The sequence below is a fragment of the Chrysochloris asiatica genome, unplaced genomic scaffold (assembly GCF_000296735.1).
Source record: "Chrysochloris asiatica unplaced genomic scaffold, ChrAsi1.0 scaffold00022, whole genome shotgun sequence".
NCBI classification, from domain to species: domain Eukaryota; kingdom Metazoa; phylum Chordata; class Mammalia; order Afrosoricida; family Chrysochloridae; genus Chrysochloris; species Chrysochloris asiatica.
Window position 1 is genome coordinate 19,229,271 of NW_006408540.1, and position 11,486 is coordinate 19,240,756.

Below are 11,486 nucleotides of genomic sequence, written 5' to 3' on the forward strand. Positions count from 1 at the left end.
GAAGCAATATAAAATCAGAGACAAAAACCACCACTTTGAAACAAAAATAAAACTGTGGCCGACTGGCCAGTTGCCTTACTACACAAGCAGTGTGTGTGCACTGTAGAAGCCTCCCATAGTGGGTGGGAGTATCCACTCACTCAGGCCCCTCTTCTAGTCACCACCATAGAGATCCACAGATAGATCTTGAGAAATTAATGGGAGAAAGATTGTCTACTATTTTTGTTTCTGAAGATCAGTTAGGTATCTGTGTGAGCACTGTGTAAATCTTGAAATAGTTGCATCTTTTTATGTTTGGGTTTTACAGATTGTTCATATGGTTTGTCTGTAAGGCCAAACCTGCTTTTCTTCTTGCTGGATAGGCAGGAGTAAAGGGTCCTGCAAAAGTTAACTTTAGGGCTGGGACCCACAGGCAGAAGTCAAAAGCAGCAGCCAAAGAATTTGCCCTTGGACTGATGGGGTTCTTTCTCTCTGTGCTTTGGGAAAGCTGTGGTTTCAATGCTGGACTTTTTGGGGGGTGTACACCCACCTGCCTGAAGGTGTCCAGGCTGGGCAAAGAATGCACGACAGCGAAGAGGAGGAAAAAATGTGTAGAATCCCCCTACACCTCCTTTTTCAAATGTCATTATGCTGCTTTTTCTCTGTGCTGGTCTGGCTGTAGCCCCGCCCTCTGACCTCCACCCAAGTGGGATGGCCGCAGAGGGAGTCTGTGTCTTGACCGATTCCTAAATCATGATATTTTCCTTCACACTGTGATTTTTCCACTGGCAGTTGTGGGGAAACTGACACCGTGCACCTTATGCTAGATCCAGAGCTCTGGTGCTGTTCCGTGAAAGCCGCTTCTCTGGGTTTTCAGCCCCTCCCCCATGGAGCCTGTCCTACCTGACTCTGCTCTGCTGCCACCAAAACCAGAAGTCCAGAGTTCATTTCTAAGAAAAGGCTTTCAATTGTGTGGATCATGACAAGCTATAGACCACAATGTGGAGAATGCATATTCTTTAATACTTATTGGTGTGCATAAGGAACCTGTACATAGACCAAAAGGCAGTTTTTCCAACAAAATAAGTGGACACTGAATGATGTAAAATTAGTAAAGGTGTGCACCAGGGTTGTATTCTTTCACCATATTCATTTAATCTGTATGCTGAGCAAATAATCTGAGAAGCTGGATTATATGGAGAAGAACATAGCATTGGGATTGGAGGAAGACTCATTAACAATCTGTGATAAGCAAATGATACAACCTTGCTTGCTGAAAATGAAGAGGATTTAATTAATTAATGATGAAGATCAAAGTCCATCAGTATGAGTTCACCTCAATGTAAAAAAGCCCAAAATCCTCACCACTGAAGCAATAAGTAACATCATGATAAATGGTGAAAAGATTGAAGTTGTCAAAGACTTCATTTTACTTGTGAAATTTTTGTGGAATTTTGCTTCCACATGCATGTGACAGTTGGACAGTGAATAAGGAAGACTGTAGAAAAATTGATGCATTTGAGTTATGGTGTTGGAGAGGAACATTAAAAGTACCCTGGACTGCCAGAAGAACAAATATATCTGTGTTAAAAGTACAGCCAGAATGTTCCTTAGAAGCCAAGATGGTCAGAGTTCATCTCTTATACTTCAAACATATTATAATTGAGGGACCGGTCCGTGGAGGAGGACATCATGCTTGATCAAGTGGAAGGCCATCAAAAAAGAGGAAGACACCCAACAAGATGGATTGGCACAGTGGCTACAACAATGGCTTAAAGCTTAACAATTTTGAGGATGGTGCAGGACCAGGCATAAGGTCATTCATTCATTCTTTTGTGCATAAGGTCGCTATTAGTCGGAACCAGCCAGATGGCACCTAACAACAACAAAAAGACACTCTGTTGACTAACTGACATAGATATGGGCTGTTCCTAACTGTTCTGATATTACATACGTATTTGACTTAAGGACAGATTTAGGAACAGAACTCATTTGTAATCCAAGAACTGCCTATATACTAACAACGGTTGACCTATACTATTTGAATAAGTGAATTGTATGCTATGTGACTTATATCTCAATAAAACTATTATTTAAAATATATATCATTTAACTCACCCTCTGTGAGAATATAGCTAAGGGTAGTTGTTGTTGTTAAGTGCTGTCAAGTCAGTTCTGATTCATAGCGACCCTGTATTGGGTTTCCATGGAGTGGCTGGTGGGTTTCAACTGCCAACCTAGTGATTAGCAGTCCAATGATGATCCTTTAGCACCACACAAGTATTCCTGGTGTGGTCAGGCTTCTATATGTTCAGTAGCAAAGATCTGGGTTGGATTCAACATGAGATTATGAATTGTGAACTTCAGGCCTCTCACTTACGTAGCTCTCTTCAAAATAAACAGTTGACACAGCTGATTTTGTTTTCATCATTTTTGTTCATTTTCTTTAAGAAGTGCCTACAAACCCTATAAGCTTTAGGAAGACCCACAAAACCTGAATCTGCCTTGGGGAAAATGACATTACTTTTACAATTAAGCAGTCATGTGATAAGGTTGTTTTAAAAATTCCAAATAGATCTAAGTGTAAAAAGTAATACTTAAATAAGAAATAAATCCAAAGGAGTCCTGGTGATGCAGTGTTTATGCGTCCAGCTATTAACTGAGAAGTTGACGGTTCGGACTCACCAGCTGCTCCATGGGAGAAAGCTGTGACGGCTGCTTTGGTAATGATCAGAGCCAAAGAACAGGGACAACCAGAACGGAAATCATGAGAATGTTGATACATTGTGAAGAATGACACCAATGCCAACGAATAACTTGTGTGGGAATTAGAATGGGCACCTAAACTGCTCTGTAAAGCTTTGCTGAAAACACAATAAAGTAACATTTAAAAAAAAAAAAGATTATAGTCTTGGAAACCCTATGAGGCAGTTGTATGGTGTTGTTATGAGTCGGAATTGGCTTGACAGCACACAAAAACAGTTACAAGTAAATACACACATACATAAAGCCCGGTCATTTCATGGACCACTGATAGTATTAACCATAAAAAAGATCCCTTAGTGTGCTGTCCTTTGTACAATGTGAAGGTCCCAAGGAAATGAGAGCCACTGAGTCTGTTTAGATCTCACCTCACAGCCACCTATCGTGAAATCATCATGTAACTTCACAGGGAATTAGATCACACAGGTTTAGGAGGAAATAAATAACAGATCCTTGTGGACATGAGGGAGAGATAGAAGGACATGCAGCCTATCCAAGTGTGATGTGGGTCTAGGATAGTGGACTTTCTAAAGCTATTCTAAGAGTAAACTTCTTAGATGTATCTTGAACAGTAAAACTTAACTATTATTATTTTTTTAATCATTCTTTTTCTGTAACTTGACAAAATTAGCTTCATGGAGTCCCTTTCCCTTTAGTATGTAAGAAAAAATGGTCCCAAGTCCCTAGTGAACATATGATGGGAAGTCTAGTGCCCAAGTCTTCCTATGTCTGGAGAATCATGGGATGCAGATTTTAAGGGACAAGACTTTGTTTATTTGTCATCATCTTATTAATAATATTCAATTGTATTTTTTATGGGAGGGACACAACAAGACAGGTTCTTATTCAATAATTTCTATACATATTGCTCAGGGACTGTTTCCATTCTTCACATAGTATCAACACTCTCATGATTTCCATTTAAAGCCCCCTCTTATTCAGTGAGTAAAATGGAACAATCTGGTTGTGGGGTCCTGACTAAGCTGTAATCCTTTAACAGCCCTGGCCCAGCTTTGCAATATTTTCTTCAGTTTCTGAAGAAAAAAAATCTCATCAATATTCAACACTCATCTCTTTAGACAAAACCTTCAATGTCTTTGGGATTGCCCCAGAAACCATGTCTGATTTGAAATATTTGAATGCTGACAAGAGTCCCTAGATTTAAACAACTAAGTTACACAGAAAGTGGAGGCATTCAGGCCTAACACACATGGAGCCGCTTAGATTGCACTGCAAAGAGCTTGCAGATGAGAGAAGGGTGCCCCTCTTCTACACATGGCTCCAGTGCTTGCCCCTCACACAAGTGTGCATTCCCCATTCCCCAAGAATAACCCAGACAAGAAAGGAGAGAAACTGAGGAACTTGGTCAAGGTCACACAACGGTTATGTGGAAAGGCAGGGATTCAAAAAGATCTGTCTGATGCCAAAACCTTTTCTTTCCATTAAATGACATTTTTTCAATTCTAAACAGTGTTTTAGAGGAGAAAGACCCAAAATTCAAATGTATTTTATAGACTCTTTATGCCATGGAATCGGTTCTGACTCATAGTGATCCTGTATAAGGTTTCCAAGGAGTAGCTGGTGAATTTGAACCACCAACCTTGTGGTTTAAACTGACCTTGGAACCAATGCATTATCCTACACCCCTTTATGATGTCTTAAACAGGACAAAAACGAGAACAGATCATCCATATAGGAAGACCATGGGCCTGAGGCCAGCCATAATGTTTTCCTTAGGATTCACATTCATGTGGCCAATTTATAGGGCACAGAGAACAAAGGAATTTTGTCATAAAACCACAACAGTCAAAGGTAGGACTCCAGGATCAATTGGGAAGGGGAATATTACAGATTAGAAACATTTACCATATTGACCCCGAGTCCCTCAGGGTATGACTCATAATACCTGGTACCCCAGTTTCGACTACAGGACATGGCCAGGCCAGTGTCTATGAGGGAAATTGACCTTCCCTTGGGTGGCTTGAGGAGCGGTAGTGAATCCTCACCCTGCCTGCCCACCCACACAGTTATCAGAAGTGTGTAAATTACTCAAGGTGATGTCTGAACTCGAAATCAAAGCTCAAAGACGGAGTTAGGGCTGTGACAGCTGGGCAGTCTTCTGTAGACCAAATGTCTTTAGATGTCAGGATCTTTGACAATTGCAAACAGGGTGAAGTATGTTTCAGAGAGTTGTCCTCTGGAAGCCTCCATTTAACTTGATGAACATTCTAGGAAATGATTGATAGAAAAACTTAGATTTCCAAATTTTCCTCCTGAACCTCAAACCACATATCTGATTCTGTAATTCCCCTTGAATATGCAGTGTTGTTACTAGCTGCCACTGAGTCCGCTCCTAACTCCTGCCAACCCTATGTACAAAAGAAGGAAGTGCTGCCTGTGCATCCCCATGATCGGTTTCAAAGCATACCCTTGGGGTTCACAGAGTTCTCAGTGGCTGGTTTTTTGGAAGCAAATTGCCAGCCCTTTCTTCTTTGTTCTGTTTATGCTGGAAGCTCCACTGAAACTTATTCAGCATGACAGCAACACACAAGCCTCCCCTGAAATTCCTTGGCCGGGAGTCCAGCCAGGGCCTCTTGAGTGGGAGGTGATGATTATAGAAACCTTATACTTACATTGAACCACCAGTGCCCTTTCCTGACACATTCTAGACCCTCAGTAAATAATTGTTAAGTAAATGAATGAAAAAATGACTCCTCTCCTTTTTGCCATACTTTTGAATACATACTATGTAAAAATCCCTACTGTATTAGAGCTTCAGTTCTGATGTATTGGTTTGTAGAAAGCTTTGGGAGCTCTAACTCTATTTTGAGTCTTGACATAAATTCCACCTCCATTTGTGTTTTGTGGCAGCTTCTCTGCCCTTACACAGAATGCGTTTAAAAGAAGATTACAATTCCCCTAGCCAGGCTCAGGAAGATCAGTCCTGCCCTCAGGAAACTTGCCTCTGTGTTGATTTATAGATGTGTGTTACCTGGAAGTTAAGATGTCAGGGTTCCATTATACTGAGTTGTACCCAGATCATCAAGTAGCCAGGTGGTCAAAGGACCCCAGAACCAATCCTGTGAGTTCTCTGATCCATATCCATGTCATGGTCCTTTCCCCAATTCGTTTCCAGCATAGAAAGTCATATGAATCTCTAATTCAAAATGGCCAATACCAGTCCATTTCAGTTGACTAATGCCTAGGATGGACTCCTGGTATGGTGCTGTGGGTCAATGCACCAGACTGCAAAACCATTTGAACTGCAAGGTTGGCAGTTCAAGCTCACCAGCTGCTCCTTGGAAACCTATACAGGGTCACTATGGGTCAGAACCGACTCGACCACACTTCACAACAAGAACAAATGCATAGGATATCAACATTTATATATTCTACTGCACAAGACCTTTTTAAAGTGTTGAAGAGCAAAGACGTCAGCTTGAGGACTAAGGTGTGCCTGACCCAAGCCATGGTATTTTTAATAACCTCATATGCATACAAAAGCTGGACAGTGAATAAGGAAGACCGAAGAAGAATTGATGCCTTTGAATTATGGTGTTGGAGGAGAATACTGAAAGTACCATGAGCTGCCAAAAGAATCAATAGATCCATTTTGGAAGAAGTGCAGCAAGAGTGTGCCTTAGAGGCCAAGATGGCCAAACTTCATCTCTCATGCTTTGGACATATTGTCAGGAGGAACCAGTCGCTGGAGAAGAATATCATGTTTGGTAAGGTGGAGGGTCAGAGAAACAGAGGAAGACCCCCAACGAGATGGATTGGCCAAGTGGCAGCATCAATGAACTCAAGCATGGCAACAGTAGTGAGATTGGCCCAGGATCAGGCAGTGTTTCGTTCTGCTGTGCATAGGGTCGCTATGGGTTGGTACCAACTCGATGGCACCTAACAACAATTTTCTTAGATTCATACGTCTTACATTCCATGTTCCAATTATTAATGGGTGTTTGCAGCTGTTTCTCCTCATTTTGAATTGTGCCCCATCTGCAATTGAAGGCCCCAAATGCTTTATTCCATTCAAGTTATCACTGTCAACTCTAATTTGTGTAGGCAGCTCTTCCCTAGTTGTATTTTGAGTGCCTTCCAACCTGAGGGGTTCATCTTCCAGCACTATCTGTGGCAATATTCTGGTACTATTCATAATAGTTTCCTCTTTCGGCATTGTATCTTACAATGTTCTGCAGTTACTCAAAAGGTTTGCAGTGGCCAAACATTCAGAAGTAGTTCACCTCTCCTTCTTAGTCTGGAAGCTCAGTTGGAATCTGTCCACCCTGCTAGTATTTAAAATACGAGTGGCATGGTGGTTGTGTGCCTTGAAGTAGGTTCCGACTCATAGTGACCCTGTATAGGCTGTAAATCTTTATGGGAATAGAAACTTCATCTTTCTCCCATCAAGCAGCTGGTAGATTCGAACTGCTGACCTTGCATTTCGCAGCTCATCTTGTAATCCACTATGCTACCAAAGCTCTTTACTGGTCACATAGTGCATGAATAATTTCTTTTAGAAAAATCAGCACAAAGCTGGTCCCTGTGAATTGGAGGCTATAGATATCACAACTGTTTGACTTTTCCAACATATTATACCCTTCCGTAGTCCTAGATATCAATCAACATGCTACAGAACTCACAATTGACAAAAGAAATGATTCACTTCATTGTGTGGAGGCTGGCAAGTCCCAAATCCATAGTTCAGAGATCATTCTGGAGGAATCTTCTCACCCGCACAGTCTCAGGAGCTGAGGAACACAAATCAACCAGGTACTATTTGACAGATGATAAGCTGTTGATGCACAAGACTGCAGGAGATGGTGGATCAGGTCACGTGATGGGCTGAAAGTCCCAAGAACTAGAGGCTGACATAAAGAGCCAGATGCAAGGTCCAGGACAAGAGAATGAATTTTATAAATTGAAGTCAGAATTTTATAAATTGGATATGCCCCCAAAGGGAAACTAAGGGTGGTGACTTGAGTCATACCTTCTAGTAAGGTGAAGGCATCCTTATTCCTTGTTGTTGTTGTTAAGTACTATCGAGTCAGTTCTGACTCATAGCGACCCTGTATAGGGCTTCCAAGGTGCAGCTAGTGAGCTTGAACCACCCACCTTGTGATTCAAACCATCTTTGAAGTTCAGCACATTAGCCCACATCAACACACCAGAACTCCATCAATAAAGACTAAGTGAGATAAAATAATGATAAATGGAGAGAAAAATTGAAGTTGTCAATAATTTCACTCTTCTGGGATCAACAACCAAAATTCTCAAAAAAGCCTCCATGGAAGTATAAGTCAAGCAATCGAGTAACATATTTAGTTGGGCAAATCTGTTATAAAATACTTCTTTGAAGTTTTAAAAAGAAATGATGTTCTTTTGGTGACTAGTGTATACCTGGCTGAAGCCACGGTCTTTTTAATCTCCACATATGCATATGAAGAAATCCTGGTGTGGCACTGTGGATTAATGCACTGGACTGCAAAGTCAGGTTGAACCATAAGGTTGGCAGTTCAAGCTCACCAGCTGCTCCTTGGTAAGCTTATACAAGGTCACTCTGAGTTGGAACTCACTTGACAGCACTTAACAACAACAATATGCATATGAAAGTTGGACAATGAAAGAGGAAAACATAAGAATTGATGTATTGTTGGCAAAGAATATTGAATATACTGTGGACTGCCAAAAGAATGAATAATGAGAAGAGATGATGGTGAGACTTTGGCTCATTTATTTTGGACACGTCTTAAGAAAGAGCAATCACTAGAAAAGGAGATCATGGTCAGTTAAGCAGATGGTCCATGAAAATTAGGGAAACCATCAGTGAGCTGGATTGGCACAGTACCCACAATCATGGGCTCAAATATATTAATGATCATGAAGATGGCTCAGGACCAGGCAACATCCTGTTTCATTGTCTAGGTTGCCATGTTGTTGTTGTTCAGTGCCGTTGTTTAAGTTCCAACTCAGTGACCCTGAATAGGGTTTCCAAGGAGTGGCTGGTGAGTTTGAACCACCGATTTTGTGTTTCAAACTGACCTTGCAGTCCAGTACTTAATCCTACAGTGCCACACCAGTGCTCCATAGATGATCATTGTGGTTGAGTGGCTGTACCATCTTGCATTCTGTTTTGTTCTACATAGGTGGCCATGTTTTTGTAGTTGTTGTTAAGTGCCATTGAGTCAGTTCTAACTTAGATTGGAGCTAGGGTTTCCGAGGAGTGGCTGGTGAGTTTAAACTATCAACTTTGTGGTTCAAACCAACCTTGTAGTCCAGTGCTTATCCTACAGCGCCACACCAGGACTCCATAGATTAGTTTCAAACTGTGGGACTTGATATTAGCAGCCCAACTCATAACCACTACAGTACCAGAGTTCCTTATTGATTACCATGGTGTGGTGGTAGTGTAGTGTGGAGTCAGTTCCAACTCTTAGCAACCCTGTATAGGGTTTCCATAAATCTTTATGGAGCAGAAAGCCTTATCTTTCTCCTGTAGAACAGCTGGTAGTTTCTAACTGCTGACCTTGAGATTAGCAGCCCAACTCATAACCACTACACTACCAGAGCTCCTTATAGATCACCATGTTGTTGTTGTTGAGTGCTGTCAAGTCGGTTCTGACCCATAGCAACCCTGTATAGGGTTTCCAAAGAGCATCTGGTGAACTTGAACCACTGACCTTGAAGTTCAAATGACTTTGCAGTCTGGTGCATTACCCCACAGTGCCACACCAGGAATCCATTGTTGCTGTTGTTGTTAAGTGTCATCGAGTAGGTTCCAACCCATAGTGATCCTGTATAGGGTTTCCGAGAAGCAGCTGGTGAGCTTGAACTACCGACCTTGAAGTTCAAACGACTTTGCAGTCTGGTGCATTACCCCACAGCACCACACCAGGACTCCGTAGGGGAGTCAATACAGTAGTAACTAACAACAACAAATGAGCTAGTGCACTCAATGACTCAGCAAAGTATTGAACACAAAACACACATGCAAAATCCACCAACTTTTGTTATCATTGTTGGAAAGGGTGGTGGATGGGATATTAAGATCAGGCTTAAGAACGATGCTTTTCTAAGATACTCAATTTTGAGTCAGTCATGAGATCTCTGGCCAAACTCTGTTTACTTTAATTACCTGAGTATCTTGGACTCAACAAAAATGGCCTGCAGAAATTATTTGTTTAGGCTTCAGCAAGGCATGTTATTCTAAAACATGTGATATTTTAATTTTTATTGTGATGTTAATTTCAAAGTCTTAGCCAACAGTACCTTAAGAGTTGGCTAAATTCTAGTAAAAGCATTGATTAGCAAGGTTGATGACCAGTGTGAAATAAAGACTATTCCAAAGGCCATTTTGGACTTTAAACAAGTTTAAACTCTTGTTACTGATAAGAGAAGGAATAAAAACAACTAATGAAATTTAAGAGTGACCATGAGTTGAAGGCTCTAAGAACAACAGGAAAAAGTGTGGGGGCAGAATCTAAGACTTTATAAAATAGGGAGAAGATGAACCTTAAAAACAACAAATCAAGTTTCAAAGGGCAAAAGAAGTTAGAACAAATACTCCCTGGGAGAGAAAAGCTCAAGGAGGGGGGGAATGCAGCCGGTGATCTGAGCACAGTTACGAGGAGAGGTAAGGAATTTGATTTCTTGACTGCTGCTTCCATGAGTGTTGATGGTTGATCTGAGCAAAACAAAGACTTTGACAACTTCAATCTCTTCTCCATTTATCGTGATATCATTTATTGCTCCAGTGGTAAGGATTTTTGTTTTCTTTACATTGAGGTACAACCCATACTGAAGGCTGTGGTTTTTGATGGTCATTAGTAAGCATTTTAAGCCTTCTTTGCTTTCAACAAGAAAGTTGTATTACCTGCACATCGCAGGTTGTTAATGAGTCTTCCTTAACTGCTCAGAAAAGTCCCCTGAGCAGTTTTGATGGACACAGCTGAGACCCTCAGGTGAGCTGACCCCAACATGTACTTTACCTCTCCAACCCCATGTATTACAGAGTAAAACTGTGTCATAGGGTTTTCTTAGATGTGATCTTTGTGGAAACAGATCACCAGACCTTACTACTGTGGCCCCACTGAGTAGATTCAAAATATCCACCTTTCAGTTAAAAGTCAAGTGCAAGGAAGACACAATTAGTAAGCTAGTTAGAGCTGCTAAGAAAATGTGACCCACCAATGACTGTGTTTTTACACACTTGTGGCATATTTTCACAACTACAGAGTTAGGCCATTTACCTAAGCATTAATTTAAATCAACTGCATGCATTTTTCTCTATCACTTTTTTAAAGTCCAGGGTCTAGAAATGACAATGAACAGTTTTTACTCTTTCTCTCTACTTGGGTTTGTCTCTGTTGGATGGGTATGTACATTGAGTGACTATCTTAACACCATGACATAGGTGACAACAGAGTTGGACAAGCTAGAAGAGACCAGGAGTGGAAGTTCTGCTACACATGGGAGGTGGGTATAGTGAACAATTATAGACACTGTTAGACCTGGGAAAGAGGAACTCCAAGACCCACATTTTAGAAGGCTCACCTCTGACTCTCCTCTAACCACGCCCCTCTTATGAAGTAAGGACTCTGGAATATCAAGGAAATGAGCCCTCTTGAAGTCAGCTGTTCTAGATACCCAGGACCTTAGAACTCCCTGTCCAAACAGCTCTGAGCCTGTGAGGGCCTCTTTCCTAAGCTCATCCTCCTGAAGATGCTCACATCTAGCATCTTCTG